Source organism: Pelmatolapia mariae, linkage group LG15 (assembly GCF_036321145.2).
Source record: "Pelmatolapia mariae isolate MD_Pm_ZW linkage group LG15, Pm_UMD_F_2, whole genome shotgun sequence".
Classification (NCBI taxonomy): Eukaryota; Metazoa; Chordata; class Actinopteri; order Cichliformes; family Cichlidae; genus Pelmatolapia; species Pelmatolapia mariae.
Window position 1 is genome coordinate 29,046,174 of NC_086240.1, and position 18,982 is coordinate 29,065,155.

An 18,982-nucleotide genomic window follows, 5' to 3' on the forward strand; every position below is an offset into this window, starting at 1 on the left:
ATAGTCACTACTCACTACTAGTGAGTACATCACTACTGGTCGCACTACCACTTGGTCAGATTTTGTGCGAGTTCCATGCGTTCACAACTTCATCAGGTTCATCCTACATTAAAAACAGCACAGTATAAGTGTATGAAGCAGACCATGTACCAATAAATTTAGCCAAAGTTGAGGCTTATTAAGTCATTAATCAACAGATATAGAAAGTGACCTCTAATTAATGTAAAACCAAGCAGCAACAACAAAATAGCACTTTCACCAAACAGCACATGGACACAGAATGGTGCTACATGAATCTACTGTTGAATACACATAGCCCAACACTTTATACTCAGTGTGCAATGATTCCACAATATATTTTCAATATAGAATTAACCAAATGATAAGACTGCTTTCTGAAACCGTGCCCAAAGGACCACTAGGTAACAGACTCCACAGTAATTCAAACCATCAGAATCAGAATCAGAATACTTTATTGATCCCTAGGGGAAATTATTTTGGTTACAGTACTCCAGTTTAACAGTAACAAAGACAGACATTACACTAAGTAAGAAATAGACACAATATATACAATGTATATACATGAATATATATATATATACAGATACATATAAATCACATATTGATAAATAGCTGAATGAGAAGAAGAAGAGGAGCGTGTGCGAAAAGGGTGTAGCAGCGTGTTAGATGGAGGAGTTGTACAGTGAGATGGCCACAGGCAGGAATGATTTCCTGTGTCGTTCAGTGGTGCTTTTTGGTACTCTCAGTCTCTCACTGAACGTGCTCCTGTGACTGACCAGCATGTCATGGAGTGGGTGGGAGGTATTATCCAACATTGTCTTTATTTTGGACAACATTTGCCTCTCCGACACCACCTTAAGTGAGTTCAGCTCCATCCTCACAACATTCCTGGCCTTACGAATCAGTTTGAGTCTCGGACGAGCCCCCAGTCCCCCTTTTTCATTTCTCTCCTGAGAAATGAACTAATTCCTTATTTATCCCATTAAGTTTACTTGCATGTTAAAAGCCTAGGGTATAACATAAGTGATTATGCTAAACAAAACGAAACCTTTCAATTGCCCAACCCTATCTGTCCCCTCAACGGGTTGTATGTTTTCAATGTTTCCTTATTATTTTGTCATAATTACTTCTATCCACAATTAATAAATCAAACAAATAAATCAGGCTGTGAGACAGCACCTTGCATCTATGCCGGGCTGTGAGCTGCCCTACCTTTAGGCACTCCACCCCCTTTTTATCTAGAATCCCAGTTTAATTTTCTTTCAATCCCAGTTTAAAACTATTCCTGACTTCCCTCAGTACACACTGTAAAATCTAAACAGATACAGTTAGCTTTTTCCTGGTAAAAGGTCCTACATTACTTTTGTCACTGTTTGGAAACAGCCTCTATAAAGTTAACCTGATTCATCTTTAAAAATTTACCTCGTTTCCCACCCCCTTTAGGGCTAGCACCTATCCGGCCTTAACACTATTTTGGGCAACTTACATATAATAGAAATCCTGCAAACTATTACTAAAGTCCCTATCATTACTCTTTATTATTTTATGGTCACATTTAACCTGTATCTAACAAGCTTTTAGTCTCCTAAACAACACATTTTCTGGAACTGTGGTTCTCTGTGCTCTGTGCTTCTTTTTTGGGCTCCCCCCTTCTCTGGTTGGTTCCGTTCGGTCTTGGGCTTCCAGTATTCCCGCCACCCCTGTGGTCGCTTTGGTTCTGGAATCTTTTCCTGTAAAGGATAGAAAACAAAACGCCTCTCTCTGCTACACCTCACTAATCTAATGTGTTCATCTATTGTTCCCTTAATTATTCAAAGTTGGTTCAAAATATCATGTTCTGGGCTCTATCCTTTATATTAACTTTACTTAATCTTAACTTGATCTTAACTTACTTAATCTCAATGCTCTTTATGTGTGTGAGCAACACTTTTAATTTTATTAAACACGCCCAGGGTAAGATATACACCATCACCATATCAGCATAAATCTCTGCTAGAAAGCACACTCCAAAATTTTGTCTATCAGGATTTACGCCTCTTTTTGCTTCCAGCAGATACATAACATGAAAAAGTTACAGTTAATGACAGTTAGACAAGTTTCCGTTATCTGCAACATTTTGTTTCAACCGTCTCGCCCCCACACGTTTCCTGTTGACTTATGGCATGGCACTTATGGCATTATCTTTAACACCTTCTGCATCACTAGTTGCTAAGCAAAGATAAAGCAAGATGTGTTCCACCTTTACCCTAGAAAATAAATCTATGTGATGTTTGTGTATGTAAGCATGTTATGCATTCATTCACTACACTCCACGCCATCCCTGCAATATATCAGTTCAGACAGTCACGCTAAACGAAGCTAATGACCTTCTTAAGGCTGAGTGCTTAACAACTCTTTATGAGCACAATTCTGTGTATGAAAAATAATTATAAACGCTTATTCTACTAAAATACATCCAACCCAAGTCAGAGATTTTCAATCAGTTAAGCTTAAGCATATAAGCAATCACTTATGCATATGTTTTAACGCACCTGAATCATAAAAAAAAAAAACATTATTCAAATTAAACCTGAAATTCCCCCTTTTTGACACCTCTTGTGTCAAACTGAAAATGTTTCACCAGAGCTTAGGAATTTAAAAGAAAAAGGTTAGTCATATTATTTCTCAAAACACCTCAGCGATCCTCCTTTCAGGTATATTTGCTCCGGGCCTGCAAACCTGTGTTTAAGGGATAAAATCAATTCAATCATCATGTCAAATCTTTTCGAACTCCTGGCTCCATCCAGAGCCTGCATCCTTGGAACTTCATAGAAACAAAACCTGTGTGTTAACCTGAAATTCACATTTCATACTCAGTTTTCCCCACTTATCATCCAATCTGTGTTATAAGAAAGAAAACTTAAAACAGAACAGTTATCAGTCATATGTTTCTTCGGTTAATGGTAACATGAGTTATATCAAAAATTTTCTCCCCTTTAGCATTTGGCATTTTCCCAACAATATAATGTAATACCATACTCTAACCCCAGTCAATAAAACAGAAATTTTCTTTTTAAAGCAAACATCAGCGACCCAAAATTAGCAGCCAAAAGATTAAGTCTTCAGCTCCACACTCTTATGTATGTGTTTCATACTCCTTTGCAATTTTCCCACTTAAACAGTCAGTTTTCTTTCCCAGGTTTGCTAACCCAAATTTTGATTTCCCACATTAAATAACAGCATTCCTTGTCTTCAGCCAGGAGTTAGAGCTCGCTTGTGAGGTTCAGGGACACATGGCGCTGTAAACAATTCAACCAGAAACTTGGCCTGAACGTTTCTAATAATGTTAACCTATAACTTTCTTCCAACCGCTGCATGTGGAAAATTGATCCAGGTCTGCTTTGCACCTAAGAGTATTCTCATTCCTAAGCGTAAGCGTGTTCTTCATTGCATTTATGTTATGTGGTCATATTAATTGAGTGTAAGCGTGTTCTTCATTGCATGTGTATTTTATAATCAGGTTTAATTCATGCCTCTTTGCACTGAGCTGTGGATTCAAACTATCTCACGTCTGATTCTTTCCAAAAATAATTTCACATGTAACAATTTGTGTATGTGTGTTTTCTATTCATTCACGTAATTGTTAGTTCATGTATTTATTTTTCTCTGTCTTTTTCTTTTCTTTTCTTTTTTTTTGTGATGTGGTGGACATTCCTAAACCTCCACCAGTTCAGCCTCCATTTTCAATCCAATTATATCCTGTACTCTCGCACTCAAACTCGTCCGGGCTTGACCTCTCACTGGTCCCTGTCCCTCTTGTTACGGGTTCAAAAGTATTGGAGATGGATAGAAGAGAAAAACCAAAATAACAACACTGGTCCGGCCGGGTGAGTCAAACGATGATTTTTAATGAACACACGCGTGGGAGATGAACACTGTACGCAGACAGCATAAGATCTCAAAATGGTGGAGCATAATTCAGGAGAATAATACAAACTAAAACTACATAATAGTTTCACAATCTTTAATTAGGGGTATAACATGGCATAAGGTAATATTATAATCTCACACTCTTCTCACAGTTTCCTGTGTGGCCTTCAAATCTCCAGCAAACACAGGCCCAACTCAGCTGTTTCTTCTTCTCTGTTTCTTCTCTGTTGATCTTTTCAGTCTTTTCTTGTAGGTTAACTCCCAGCATGGCAAATATCACATCCAGTGCCTTCAAACAGTCATGTCACTTGTCAGGTTTCCAGCTTGTAATTCAAAGCTCATGTTCCATCAGTGGTATTCATACATGCTGCTGCTTGACCCTTCAGTGTTATAGGTCAGTTGCACTGTCTTTTTCCTGCTGTTAACTCTTCAAGTCCACGGTCAGTCTTCTGTCTTCATCAGGAGATTGACTGTCCTTTAAGCTTCTTCTCAGGATGGGGACAGAATGAGAGGTCAAGCTGTAAAATTTTAAGCCAAAGGCTGGCCTGTTTCTCGTCCCAATTCTGTTAATCTATCCTTTTGCCGCTGTACTCATGTTTTTAGGTTGAGAAGAGTCCACCTGTATTGACACAAAAACATGTAATTAATATCATTTTATTACTTTTTAAGACATTCAGTCTCTAATTCCTCTGTTTTCATGTTGCAACGTCTCTCACCAGCTCACTAGCTGTATTCAGACTTCCTGGTTCACATCCTGTTTGACACACACACACACACACACACACACACACACACACACACACACACACACACACACACTCTCTTCTCTCAGACTTCCTCTTTTTCCCACACTCTGCTATGAACCCGCGTAGTGTTATTATTACTTATTTATTATTTGGTACGAATCACACAGAATCACTCAAATCCAGTACTCACAACATTCACACACTTAGAATCACTCAAAATACGCTTTCCTAAGAGTATTTTATCAACCATGCTTTTTAGAATCAGAAAGAGGAAGTAGACCGCACCCAGTAACTGCTTATTCAGCCTTAAACTGAAAGAAAAACAATTAAAACCTCTAATAATTCTCACATCACACACCAAAATGGAAAAAATAAAGCACACCAGCGTTTTTTGCTGAAATTCTTGCCTGGTTGAATTTGCTATTCAAACAGAGATATTTTTGCCTTTAATGCCTCAGGTTTTTAGGCCACAACCTCTGCCGTTTGCACAGTTCACCCAGTATAGGACCAAAAATAAATCAGTTTATCAACCTTCACTAAGACAAATCCAAACTTTATTTATTTTGTTCTAATAAACATAAACAACATCTTAAACCCACGCATTCAGCAATGTTTGCAACAATATTTATGAAATTGGTTTAAGCATTTTACAACTTCCAGATTTGCATTTCAACACACACACACACACACACACACACACTCTGCAAATAGCCTCAGCCCTTTAAATCACTGTCAAATTATCAAACTTCCTTCATATGAAAAGCACTTATATTATATTACAAGGACGTCCTCTAATTACAATAACAAGAACTATCAGGCCTGACATATTTAACACCAAAACCTACACAATTTTGACAAATTTAAATAACCGTCCCACGGTAAGGTCCAACCTTTTTGTCGTCAATTCACCAGACTCAGTCCCGGACTGTGGCCCGATTACTAAAATCCTAAGTTGTTTTTAAAAGCGTCCAACGCCCAAGGTCCGACCTTTGCTGCCCAAAAAAGTGCAAACCACCGTTCCAAACGGTAAAGTGATCCAATCACTAGCTATTAAGGAGCGTCCTCAGTTCTCCACAGTTGCCAAACTGTACTATCCCTCCCAGAGGAAAATGCCACGCGTCCGTGACAAATTGGAAGCGTAACCTTCGAACAAATGCACTACTTAGAACTCCCAGTTCCGTCCTAAAATACTTTATATTACTTTGAAACAACAGTCAAAACTTCACAAGAAGTATATAACCGAAGCAGGTCCGACCTTATTACCAATAGGGACTCAAACCCATAAAAATGACCAATTACCTATTGTCCTATATTCTCTTAAACATTTCTTCATTTCCTTTCTTTATCTCTTTAACTCAGTACTGTCACTTTCAAAGTTTCATTATCCTTACTTCAAAGCTTTACTTTATTCTCAAGACTTTAGTTTTACCACTACTGAGCCAATTTAATAGTTAAGATCATCAATTCAGCGAACAGATAATTTAGAATTCATCCAACAATCTAACGAGCAGATACGCATTAAAAAATATCTCTCTATTTCTTAACACATCTGTGGCCCTCAGCCTGCTCCCCCAGCATGCAGTGGCATAGAGGATTGTACTGGCCACAACAGACTCATAGAAAATCCTGAGCATAGTCCGGCAGATGTTGAAGGACCTCAGTCGCCTCAAAAAATAGAGGCGACTCTGGCCCTTCCTGTAAAGTGCTGTGGTGTTTTTAGCCCAGTCCAGTTTATTGTCAATGTGTACTCCAAGGTATTTATAGTCCTCCACAATGTCAACATTGACCCCCTGAATTGAAACAGGGGTCAAGTGTTTCCTGGTCTTCCTGAAGTCCACGATCAGTTCCTTGGTCTTTGCAACGTTGAGCTGAAGATGATTCTGCTCAAACCACGTGACAAAGGACTCGACCACAGCCCGGTACTCTGTCTCATCATCCCTGCTGATGCATCCAACCACTGCAGAGTCATCAGAAAACTTCTGAAGATGGCAGGTCTCTGTGTAGTGGCTGAAGTCTGTGGTGTAGAGGGTGAAGAGGAAAGGAGAGAGGACGGTCCCTTGTGGTGCCCCTGTGTTGCTAATTACCTTGTCAGACACACACTGTGTAAGACGCACATATTGTGGTCTTCCTGTCAGGTAATCAACAATCCAGGACACCAGAGAAGCATCCACCTGCATCGCTGTTAACTTATCTCCCAGGATGGTCGGCCTGATGGTGTTGAAAGCACTGGAAAAGTAAAAAAAAATGACCCTCACAGTGCTTGCCGGCTGGTCCAGATGGGTGTAGATACGATTAAGCAGGTAGATGATGGCGTCCTCAGTTCCTAGACGGGGCTGATAAGTGAACTGAAGGGGATCCAGATGTGGTCTGACTATGGGTCGGAGCTGGTCCATGATAAGCCTTTCCAGGGTCTTCATAATGTGGGAGGTCAGTGCAACTGGCCTGTAATCCTGGGGGCTACTGGGGTGTGGCGTCTTTGGTACCAAGAGGAGGCATGATGCCTTCCACAGCACTGGGACCCTCTGCAGACTCAGACTCAGCAGGAACAGTTTATGGAAGACTCCACATAGCTGAGGGGGCGCAGGGCTTGAGGACGCGGGGACTCACTCCGTCTCCGACTCATTAGCTCTATCCTCACCTCCCTCAGCTCCCCTGCTGTGTGGCAATAAAGCCTCAAAGCCCACGATGCTGCCTTCAGGTCAGGTGACAGAGCCTGGGCTGCTCGAGCTGACTTGAAAAGGGGAATTAAAAAAGCCAAGACAGACCACAAAAGAAAAATAGAGTCCCACCTGTCCAGCAACAACACACGGGAGGTGTGGCACAGAATACAAGACATCATAAACCACAGAGGCAGCACTGTGAAAACAGAAAACCTGACTGTGCAGCTGGCAGAGGAAATAAACAGCTTCTTCCCCCACTTTGAAACACCACAACAGCAGCACTCATCTGCTTCAGCCCTGTTCCCATCCTCATCCTCACCTGGTTCCTGCACCACTCCATTTACTGTAACGGAACACGATGTCAGATGTGTGGTTCCTAGCAGTGAACCCCAGGAAGGCGGCCAGTCCAGACGGAGTACCTGGCAAGGTGCTAAGAGCATGTGCCCACCAGCTCACCCTCATCTTCACCAGAATCTTCAGTGTCTCACTGGATCAGGCAACCATCCCATCCTGTCTAAAATCAGCCACAATCATCCCAGTGCCGAAGAAGTCTCCCATCACCAGCCTGAACGATTACCCTCACGCCGGTAATCATGAAATGCTTTTAGAGACTAGTCCTTCAGCACATCAAGGATTACCTCCCCCCAGAATTCCACCCCCACCAGCTCACATACCACCCAAACAGATCCACAGAAGACGCCATCGCCATAGCTCTTCACCCTGTGCTGAGTCACCTAGAACAGCGGCAGAGCTATGTCCGAATGCTCTTTGTGGACAACAGCTCAGCCTTCAATACAATCATCCCGGACATCCTCATCACCAAACTGGTCACTCTTGGCTTCCCCCCTCTCACATGTGCCTGGATAAAGGACATTCTCACAAACCGGCCCCAGATTGTAAGACTCGGTGCTCATCTCTCCTCCATTCGCAAACTGAGCACCGGCTCCCCACAAGGCTGTGTACTGAGCCCCCTCCTGTATTCTCTCTACACCCACGACTGCAGTTCGACCCACAACAACAATCTCATCATCATCATCAAATCGACCACGGTAGTCGGACTCATCTCAAAAGGAGACGAGACAGACTACAGAGAGGAAGTCCAGAAGTTGGCAGCATAGCTTGTACTTCCTGAGGACCCTCCAACCTGCTACTGACCTTCTACCACTTGTCCATTGAGAGCCTGCTAACATACTGCATCACGGTATGGTACAGCAGCTGCACTAAGGCGGATAGAGAAGGGCTTCAGAGTGTAGTCAAGACAGCACAAAAGATCATCGGCTGCCCTCTCTCCTCCCTGATGGACATTTATTCGTCCCACTGCCTCAGCAGACCAGCAAACATCATCAAGGACAGTTCCCACCCTGGTTTCAATATGTTCAGCCGCTACAGGTGCATTAGCACAAAAACCAACACAGTCAGAAACAGTTTCTTCCCAAAGGCCATAAACACCCTGAACTCACACCCCGGATGGGTGAACCCATGTCTGGGTTGCCTGATTCCGTGGCCCTCCCACAGCGTTCCCTCCCATGGTCCCGCCTCTGTGAGGCCTGGGCTGGTGGAGGTTGATTATCGTGAGGTGGATGTTGAAGAAGCTTCCATCCCCTCTGGCTACCATTGGAGTGGGGCACGGACAGTTGAACCCATGTCTGGGTCGCGTTAATCCGGGGCCCTCCCACAGCGTTCACTCCCATGGCCCCACCTCTGTGAGGCCTGGGCTGGTGGAGGTTGATGTTTATGACGCTTGGCTCCGGTCAAACGACCAGGGTTGCCTGATGGGACTGCCTGATGGGACTGCCTGTCTACCCTGCGGCCACCTCGCTGTGCTGAGGGGCCTATGCAGGTGTGTGGAGATGGTCGTGTTCAGTTGAGGCTGGGAGGACTCGGAGCCTAGGCTCAGCTGTCCTCCAGCCGCCCTCCTCCCTCCTGACATCCTTTGAGTTGGGCCTAGTGGCCAGCACTGCTGCAGGCTGTGTTCCCCTGGCATATTGCCTGTGCTTCGCTGGTTTTATACGCCAGTCGGACCTCACTGCGTCTGACGGCTCGGCCAGCAGTTGACAGTTCTCCGGCCTGCGGCGCTGGGTCTCTGTCTGGCAGATTGCCCGAATGTTGCAGGTCTAGGTGGCCGGCAGGGCCCGCTCAGTGAACTGACACCCCCGGCGAGTCACGCCGGTTTACACGCCAGCCGGACCTCGCTGTGTCTGATTCCTCAGCTGGCGAGTGAGTGTTCTCCAGCCTGCAGCGCTGTGCACGAGTGTGCACTCTCTGAGTGCCAGAGCTTTTACAAAATAGAAGGCAAGATTTACCTGCATGACAGTTTCACTGACATTACTGGAAACATTTGCAACGTTATTTAGGATAATAACAATGGTTGATATTGTTGCAGATGAATTTGTAATATCTTTTGCTTGGTCCTTGACAGTTTCTCTCAATTTTGCCACAAAATTTGGCACATTTTTGACAACCAGGTACTGCAAAATAGTAAAAAGATGAGATGAGATTCTGATGTGAGCATTTAAATAAGCACCTTCTGACAAATGGTGAACTATTTCACTCATAAATATAACCAATACAAACAATATTTAATTGAACTTTGAGGCCACATGTGCAAAAAATTCTGCTGTTCTATTCAGTCTAAATAAGCCCCAACCTTTAAAAACACAAGAAGTTAGATTTTAGTTTTCTGTCCTAATACAATACAAGACATCTGTATTTTCAGAGAATTATTCATAACAAATTAATCCAAAAAAATCCCTGTTAACAGAAGTACAGTATAGAAAACAAGGTACAAACTCCACAGTCATGATTTTATAGCCATAACCACCATACCAGTCATGCTAAATGATGTTACAGACAGCATAATTTTCTACTGGTAAATGCCACAGTGCCCAGCAGTGAGCATAGGTCCCAAAAAAGCACAGTGGGCCCCAAGACCACCCTCTAACATCCTCTTTTGTTGAACATACCCTCTGCATGTCCTCCTTGCAGAGGAGGGTTGAACCTCATATATCCTAATATATATATATATATATATATATATATATATATATATATATATATATATATATATATCCTAATATAGCCACTATTTTTACTCTGCACATATCCAAACCATCTAAGCCTTGGCTTCTTCATCCAACTTTATCCTTTATCCTGAATTCATCTTCTGACATCCAACATGTGACGCACATGCACTGACAATATTACTCTACTCTAAACATGTCAGGTATCATTAATACTGTGTGCTGCTCAGTAACATTTAAAATTGATCATTTACTGCTACTTATGCATATGGTGGTTGCTGCTGTGGTATTCCTACTGTTGTTTTTTGGCTTGTTTTTTTTTTTTTCAGTAGGTGGTCAAAGAGAATTTCAGTGTTTTCTCTCTCACTCTCTCCCTCTTCTTCTGTGTTTTCTTTCTTCTTTTTCATCCCCCCGGTCTTGTCCATTCTGATTTTAATAACTCAAAATAATAGTAATCTTAGTAAAAATCTAATAAAATATGATGATCAAGTGCACCAGTGTAATGGTCCACTTGATAAAATAAATCTGTTGGGCATTTTGTTTGGCCTTCAAACAACACTTCTGACTGATGGACATGACAGGCAAAAAAAAGAAACAAAGAAAAGAAAGAAAAGTCAATATTCCTGTTGACCGTTTCAATTTCCAGCTTCAAACTCATGATCCTGTCTGATGTTCTTTATCTCCACAACACTATTCACATACGCTTCCTTCAAGATTATCCCTGTTCTATACTATGGTAGAACTCGAATCCACCTCCAATGGTACTGCCTTGCTTCACTTTCACTTGGTCTCCTGCACACACATCAGCCAACTCTCTCACCCTAACATAGTCCCTGCAATAGAGTCAGTCACTCATGCCCCTACATCAGCCTGGTTCTTTGACCAACTGTAGCACAGTTTCCATTGGCCTGAACCCTCAAGATGCATTGTAAGTATTCCTTTTCATACAATTTAGTACATTAGTAGGTCACTTACTTGTGAAGCAGTAAATAAATGACTGATTTTTATTATGACACAGCTGTTCTCCACAAGTTTCCACTTTCCTGTTTTTTTACATTTGGCAGTCTTGTTCCCCATTTGACCTTGATCACAGCTTTTGGTTGCTCTGTCACCCACTCGTCCAGTCCTGTACTCAGTGTCATTACATTTAATACCTTAAGACTTAAATAATCATCAACAAATTGGTTTGTCAAACAGTAAAAGAGCAAACAAATAACACTGTTATTTACAAACATTGCTCATACCTTCAGTGAAAAATACCAGTTTTGTTGTCTGTTCGTAACCTTTTGGTTCTTTAACCTTACAAGTAAAAACCTTTACTTCTGTTTGTGATCCACCACAGTTTTTTTTATTTCATACTCATACTTGATGCAGTTTTTTTCAACATTTTCTGTGAACATTTATCATTGTAAGATATGAAATTGTTAATAGGGGTGTTCCTAGCATAGTTAGAGCCATTAGTGTTCAACAACAGTTCATACTTACCGGAAATTAACAAAGTTGTATGATTATACCAGTTCACTTTATGAGGGGGTTGCTAACAACACTGAATTGGTTGCTCCTCTCCATCTTTGCATTTCACATTAATTTTACTATGTAGTTGGATATTGGGAGCTTGCTTGATCTGAGCTTCTTCTACAACTCCCCTTTGGATGAAATTAAAGTCTGCACCATTCAGAATACATTCATATCATCCTGTAAGAGAAGGAGGCATTGTCGATGACACTGATACACTATAAAAATACAGCAGTGAATATATAAATAGTAGTTTTGACAGGATGGGTATGCAGCAGGAATAAGATTTTGTCTCTGCCAGCTTGAAAAGCCAATTTACTGTAAAACACTACATTTTGATCACAATAATAGTTTTCAATTACTATGTCAACTTTTGACTTGGTACTTGGGTACTTGGTAATATCATTGGGGGGGGGGGGGGGGGGGGGGGGTAGCTAGCTATTAACTTGGATTGATTGACAGAAAAATCTATTTTAAACCTTTCAGACTGAATTTTCAGGTCATTAACCGTCCACACAGCTCCAGAAATTGTCCCAATGTCAATATTATCAGTGCTAGTGGGTCCACATATCAGTGTCATGGTCTCAATAGGAGTGATGATTGAAGTAGAACCTTTGTAAACAGTAAAAGATGAGTTAGTATTTAATTCAGTGAAGTTAAAGTAATAAAACACATATATTTCAACTTACTGATCACTTGTGCAGCAACTGAACCAATTACAGGGGCAACAGACTCTATGGCCTCAGTGAGGTTTTTATTTGCTTTAGTAGGGCTGTTCGATATAACGATATATATCGGATGACGATAGAAAAACGTCTATCGTTTCATTTTACGCTATCGTTTGTTTCGTGGTGTCGCAAAATAAACTGTTTATGGCAATATTTTTTCATCATTTTGATGGTCACTGTAGTGGCTATATTAATTTCTTAAAGTTCTCTCTTTCTCTTATATTTAATATAACCACACTACGGACGGACAAGCGCTTGTTTTTTATGCGTTTTCGTTAGCAACAACGACGGTAAAACCACGGCGTGTCCGTTTGTTTATTTTCCACATAAACCTTTCACAATAAAGCTCAAGATCCTGTTGAGGCTTTTCAAAATAAAACGAGTCACGTGAAAGATGCAGAGTATTTACGGATGAGAAGCAAAAAAGAGCCGCCAGGTGCTAAAAAATAAACCTTAGACTCAAACGTTAGAACAGACTTTTCTCCGCAGCATGCTGTGTAATAAATACTTACAAAGAAAACAGTGGCCGTTACAACTTATGTCTAAAAATGTATAGTTCCATGCATCAGCTAAAACACTCGACTCCAGGTACACGACGCCCAGCTGGAAACACTTCACGCAAGTCGAGATGCCCGAGATTCACAGAATTTACAGGAAATGTTACATTTTTGCAATTTATATCGTTATATCGACGATAGATTTCTTAATATCGGGATATGAGATTTTTGTCATATCGCACAGCCCTATGCTTTAGCCATTTCATTTATATCAACTTGTTTTGTCTCAACAACAAAGTCTGTGATAATGCTTCCCTTTCTATAAGAACAAACACAGGTCAAAGTTGTGATATGACATTAATTCTGAATTGTAATTGTAATTGTAGTTCTATTATTTCTTTGATTAATTCCTAAATTACTATACCTGAATGCTATAACAAAAGCTTGAATAAATCCACTGATACTGCTGTATAGCATCTTTAACTGTGGAAAGGTTATCAATAATTATTAGCATTATATGAGAACAAATAATTTGATACAGTGAGGGGGCAGGTTAATAAAAAATATTTTTTGTATACATTAGCTGGACTGTATTGGTCTTGAAGAAGGTAGAGGTTGTAGAATAGAATAGAATAGAATAGAATAGAATAAACCTTTAATTGTCCCAGAAGGGGAAATTTGGTTGTAACAGCAGCAGAAGAAAAGTACATATACAAACAGGACAGGACACAGAACAGAAACACACACAGTTTTTACAGAGAAAATATTTACATCATGGACAATAGTTACAAAAACAGAGTACTGTATAGTTACTAAAATTAAAGTACAGATAAAAATGGCAAACCCAGGTTGTAGTGTGCAGACAGAGCAGGGTACTGGAAGATGTTTAAATAATTAAGAATATTTAGAAAATTTCGAAAAAATACAGATTGTGCATTGTACCTGTGAGTTAAAAAGGAAACGTGTAACTTTCAACACACAAAGGCTAATAGTTTCAAACAGAGTGCTACAAATAACAGGTATCCCTTTAGAAATAAACTTTTCTTGTGATACTTCTAAAAACACATATCCCCACACAGCATTTAATTTAACTAGTATAGGAGCATTTCACTTCTTTAGCGCTCCGAAAAGACACAGGAGCTAATAGTTTTTAAACAGAGTACCACAAACAACATGTATTCCTTTAGAAATAAACTTTTCTTGTGATACTTCTAAAACCACATATTCACACCTAGCCACACTAGCACTGTATCAACCCCCAATGTTTCTTTAATGCAACAATCCCTATAATTATCTAGTAGCCACACAAACGCACTGCACTGTTATTTAGACATAGATGATTTAATTTAGCTAGTTTAGGAGCATTTCACTTTTCTTTTGCGCTCTGAAAGACACAGGGCCTAGTAGTTTTTAAACAGAGTACCACAAACAACATGTATCCCTTTAGAAATAAACTTTTCTTGTGATACTTCTAAAAACACATATCCCCACACAGCATTTAATTTAACTAGTATAGGAGCATTTCACTTCTTTAGCACTCCGAAAAGACACAGGAGCTAATAGTTTTTAAACAGAGTACCACAAACAACATGTATCCCTTTAGAAATAAACTTTTCTTGTGATACTTCTAAAAACCACATATTCTTAACTAGCCACAATAACACTGTCTCGACCCCCAATGTTCCTTTAATGCAACAATCCCTATAATTATCTAGTAGCCACACACTGCAACAGTAAGACCTGATGATTAGACAGAGGGGGTTACAGGTAGGACCCCAACAGTCAGCAAAACAAGTCATAAAACAATAAAAGCGGCTTCCTTATCAAGAGCATCCCAGCACGCACATCCCAACTGTAGTTCCATAGTTTCCACCTTTTTCTTTACAAACTGCTCCTTTATTTAGCAATTACACCTCCTACTGACTAACCGAACCTCCATAGTTTTTCCACCTTTTTCTTTACAACCTGCTCTTTATATCTGCATCTCAGAGCCCAACTGAAACCAAATCCACCTATATAAAAACACCCCATCAGACACACAGTATTTTCCTCAGCACTTCACAACTGCCGCAAGGTATATTGTTTTAACTTTTTTTTTTATTTTTCCGGACCCCAGACACAGCGGTGTGAGGTAGTTAGCACACAATTTTGCCATGTAGAAAGCATCGTTTGTTTGGAACACATCAGCAGAGAGGTAGAATCATCGCTGTTCATAAGAGTTTAATTCAATCAAACCTCATTTTACGGATCTAAGTGGCTCCTCATCATTAGCCAAATCACCATTTTATTTAAATATCTGAATTTTCGGAATGATGATCCAAGCGGGACACATAGGCTGCTAGTTTTAACGCACCAGAATGCAAATATAAATAAAAGCCTGACTATCCTGAGAGCCTAGCCGCAGCGACACCTTTCTTTCACACGGATGCCTGGATGTGCGTTGGAGCCGACTTTGCTACCCGCACAGAGCGTTTCTGACAGTCGGGCGTTGCTTATACAATAGAGAAAAGCAACAATACAGCGTGTTTCTCTGCTCCAAGACATCCGCGGGCCTTTCACACGGTAAGCATGTCTGTTATACCCAGCGCATAAATGTCTGTATGTCAGCGCTGATTATTCAAACCCTGTTTAAAATGTGACACATTTGTTATCCAAAAACAATTCCTCTAAATTTGCAAAGTTACTGATTTAAAAAATATATTTTTGAATTTTTAATTCCATGACAAACATATGATAGACTCTTGAGCATATTTATATAGCTAATTTCACAATGGTATAACCGTGCTAAATAAAAGATGCCCAAGCACCAATGCACTCTAATGCAAGCCTCTAAACTGTATGTTGATAAGTGCATGAAGTATACCTCTACCTCTACAGCTGAAAACAGTCAGTATCCACACTTTGAGGATCTGCTGAATTGTTTTTAATGGCACTTTTTTTTGACAAACTGCAGATGATGAATTCCTCTTTATTGGAGAAACTGTCCCTAAGCTATTGTTGCTCATACTTACTGAGCTCCCTAGCTACTTCCTTACGATGTCAGTAAACCTTTTGAACAATAAAGGTATGGTAGATTTAAAGACACATTTTAATTGAAGCAAAGGAAAAATTGGAATGAATTTTATGTGACTGTTCATATTAAATCCAACAATGAGTGAAAATCCAAAAAGCTGCTGCAATCCTTTGTATTAATGACCTCTCTCTCTTCTGCCGACATGCTCTTCTGTACGTGTGTGTGTGTGTGTGTGTGTATGCCTTAGAAGTCAAATAATACATTAGCCATACTTAAAAAAACATCTGTATTTCATTTAGAACTGAGATTCTAAGTTGTAATCAGAAATCTTATGCTCAGCCAAATGCATGTTTTCCCCCACTTTCACAATGCTGAGTTGTCAAATCCACAACCCCCAACAGATGGTTTGTTACACGCGGTGAGAAGGGCAAGCTTTACTTACACAGCCTCACACACAATAGATTTTTAAAGTTCTTGTGTACAATGGGTTAGCCTCAGATGTAACTTCTACTTTTGATAAAGACCACTCCATCTGCATATTTCTTAAGAAATGAAGCGTCTTTATTAAGCCCTTATTTATAAATGTCTACACAATAATAGACACCGTGTGCTCTGTGACATTATAGTCTTCTACCTCTGCTTCCATTGGTTTGCATTTTAAACTCCAAACCTTTCAGGTTGTTATGAATGGCTTATATTTCTAACATTTTGTGATGTAAAAAGTGAACCATGTGGCTTTGTTTTTTTTTTATTTTCTGTGTGATGGAATGAGTTAAGACATGAGTTATTTAAACAATTATAAATGACAGTGTGATGGCCATAGTACTTAGTGTGGGTCAAATATGTTAAGGACAATGTTTATCAATGTAAAATTGCAAAGAACTTTTGGATAGGATATAACATCTTGTAAACAGTTACCTCAGAACCTGTACTGTCAGATCTATGTATGTAAGGTAAAACTTTCCACAGTACTTACACTTAAGTAACTAAACACATAAAGTTACCTTTACCAATAATCGACTGCTCCTTGAAAAAAGTAGCACAAACAGACAACTGACTCAGCAATGATAAGCAGAGATACCCTAGGCCAAGACTCAAGCAGAAGAAAATTAAAAGTTGTTTTTGTGGCTCGAAAGAAAAATATGTTTAATGATTCAACAAGACCAACACCTTCAACACATGTGCATTCAAATTTTGGAACAGGCTCAACATTGCTGTTTGTTCAATAGTTTTTAGCTGCTCGAAAAAGTCATTTTATGGCTTTAATGTTTCCAGCTGATAAGGAGAATTACTGCATTTCAAATGCGCGTCCAAAGGCTTTAAACATCCGATTTGTCTGCAACGACAGTACCAAACTACAGACCATTGTTTTTACTAAAATTCAACATTTTCAGATGAAAACTTGGCTGCTTTTTGTTTTTTCACTGTAACACCCCCCTCAATGCCATTTTTAGGATATTCTTGGTGATCCCATTTTTTTTTTATATTTGTGCTTTTGGAGTAAGCGTATCTAATACGCACGTTGTCACTGTGTTTTGTACTACCAACTGTGAGGGCTCTGCTTTTACTTTGTCTCGTGAGTGTGGATCTTTCAAAGGAGATCTTCATCAGTTTCATTTTGTTACCACAAACTTTGTGTGAAGTTGTGAAATAAGTTTGTGGTAACAAAATGAAACTGATGAAGATCTCCTTTGAAAAATACATACTCACGAGACAAAGTAAAAGCAGAGCCCTCACAGTTGGTAGTACAAAACAGTGACAACTTGTGTATTAGATACCCTCACTCCAAAAGCATATATCTATATATATGGAATCTCCAAGAATGTCATCCTAAAATGGCATTCAGCGGGTTGTTACAGTAAAATAAATTTTTTTTAAAAAGCAGTAAAATTTTCATCTGAAAATGTTGAATTTTAGTAAAAACAATGCTTTGTAGCTTGATACTGTCGTTACAAACAAAGTGGATGTTTAAAAGTCTTTTGTATAAGGCGTTTGAAATGCAATACGTCTCCTTCTCAGCTGGAAATATTAAAGCCCGAACTTACAACACAATACTTTTTACTTCATGTACAGGGTTTCCAAAATAAGTTTTATTTCAAGTAAACAAACAAATACATTTGATTCAGGTAAAACAGATCATCACATTTATTCTTGTAAAGGGTTTTCTAAAAAGTTTTATTTCATGTAAAACGTTTCCAAGGGTGTTAGCCGCGTTGCCCTGTATGGAACTTATTTACAGTGGGTCAGTAAAGGCCGACATGCACTTCTGGCCCCTGTGTTGAATGAGCCCATGTTGGGTTTGTGAATTTGACACCTTAAGGTTTTGAAGGTGGGGATACATCAGGGTGTACACCGCACCCCTGGCGTCTTTGCCCACCTCTCAATTTTAAATACACGTAGACATTGAGGGCTATCAGGAGGGGCTATGCGCTTACCTGCTGCTCTCTGGCAGGTAGCTCCATGCCCTCCTGGGTTTTAATTGCACCTTAGAACACATATACATCAACACTACATATGAGCGGGTAGAGGGAGGTTTGGAGTCTTCTCACACCCCCGGTCTCTGCGGCCTGCTGGAGCGGGGGGGCTAGGAGGAGGAGTTGGCCGTCCGACTGGGGTCTGGTGTGTGGGGCCTCCCTGCTGCTGCGGAGTCGGGGCAGTCTGCTTCTCCCCACTGCAGGGAAAAGGGTAACACCACCTGGGTCTGGGTGCAGTTTCCCCCTCCAGGGGCAAGGGTACCTAGACCCGGTTCTTAGAGTACGCTTGGGGACTGTGATTGTGTGTACAGCGTCTCTTTATGTCTGTCTCCACGTTGGTTGAGTGTGGAGTAATTGCCTATGAGAGCATGAGGGTGGGAATGGATGTTTGTATTTGAG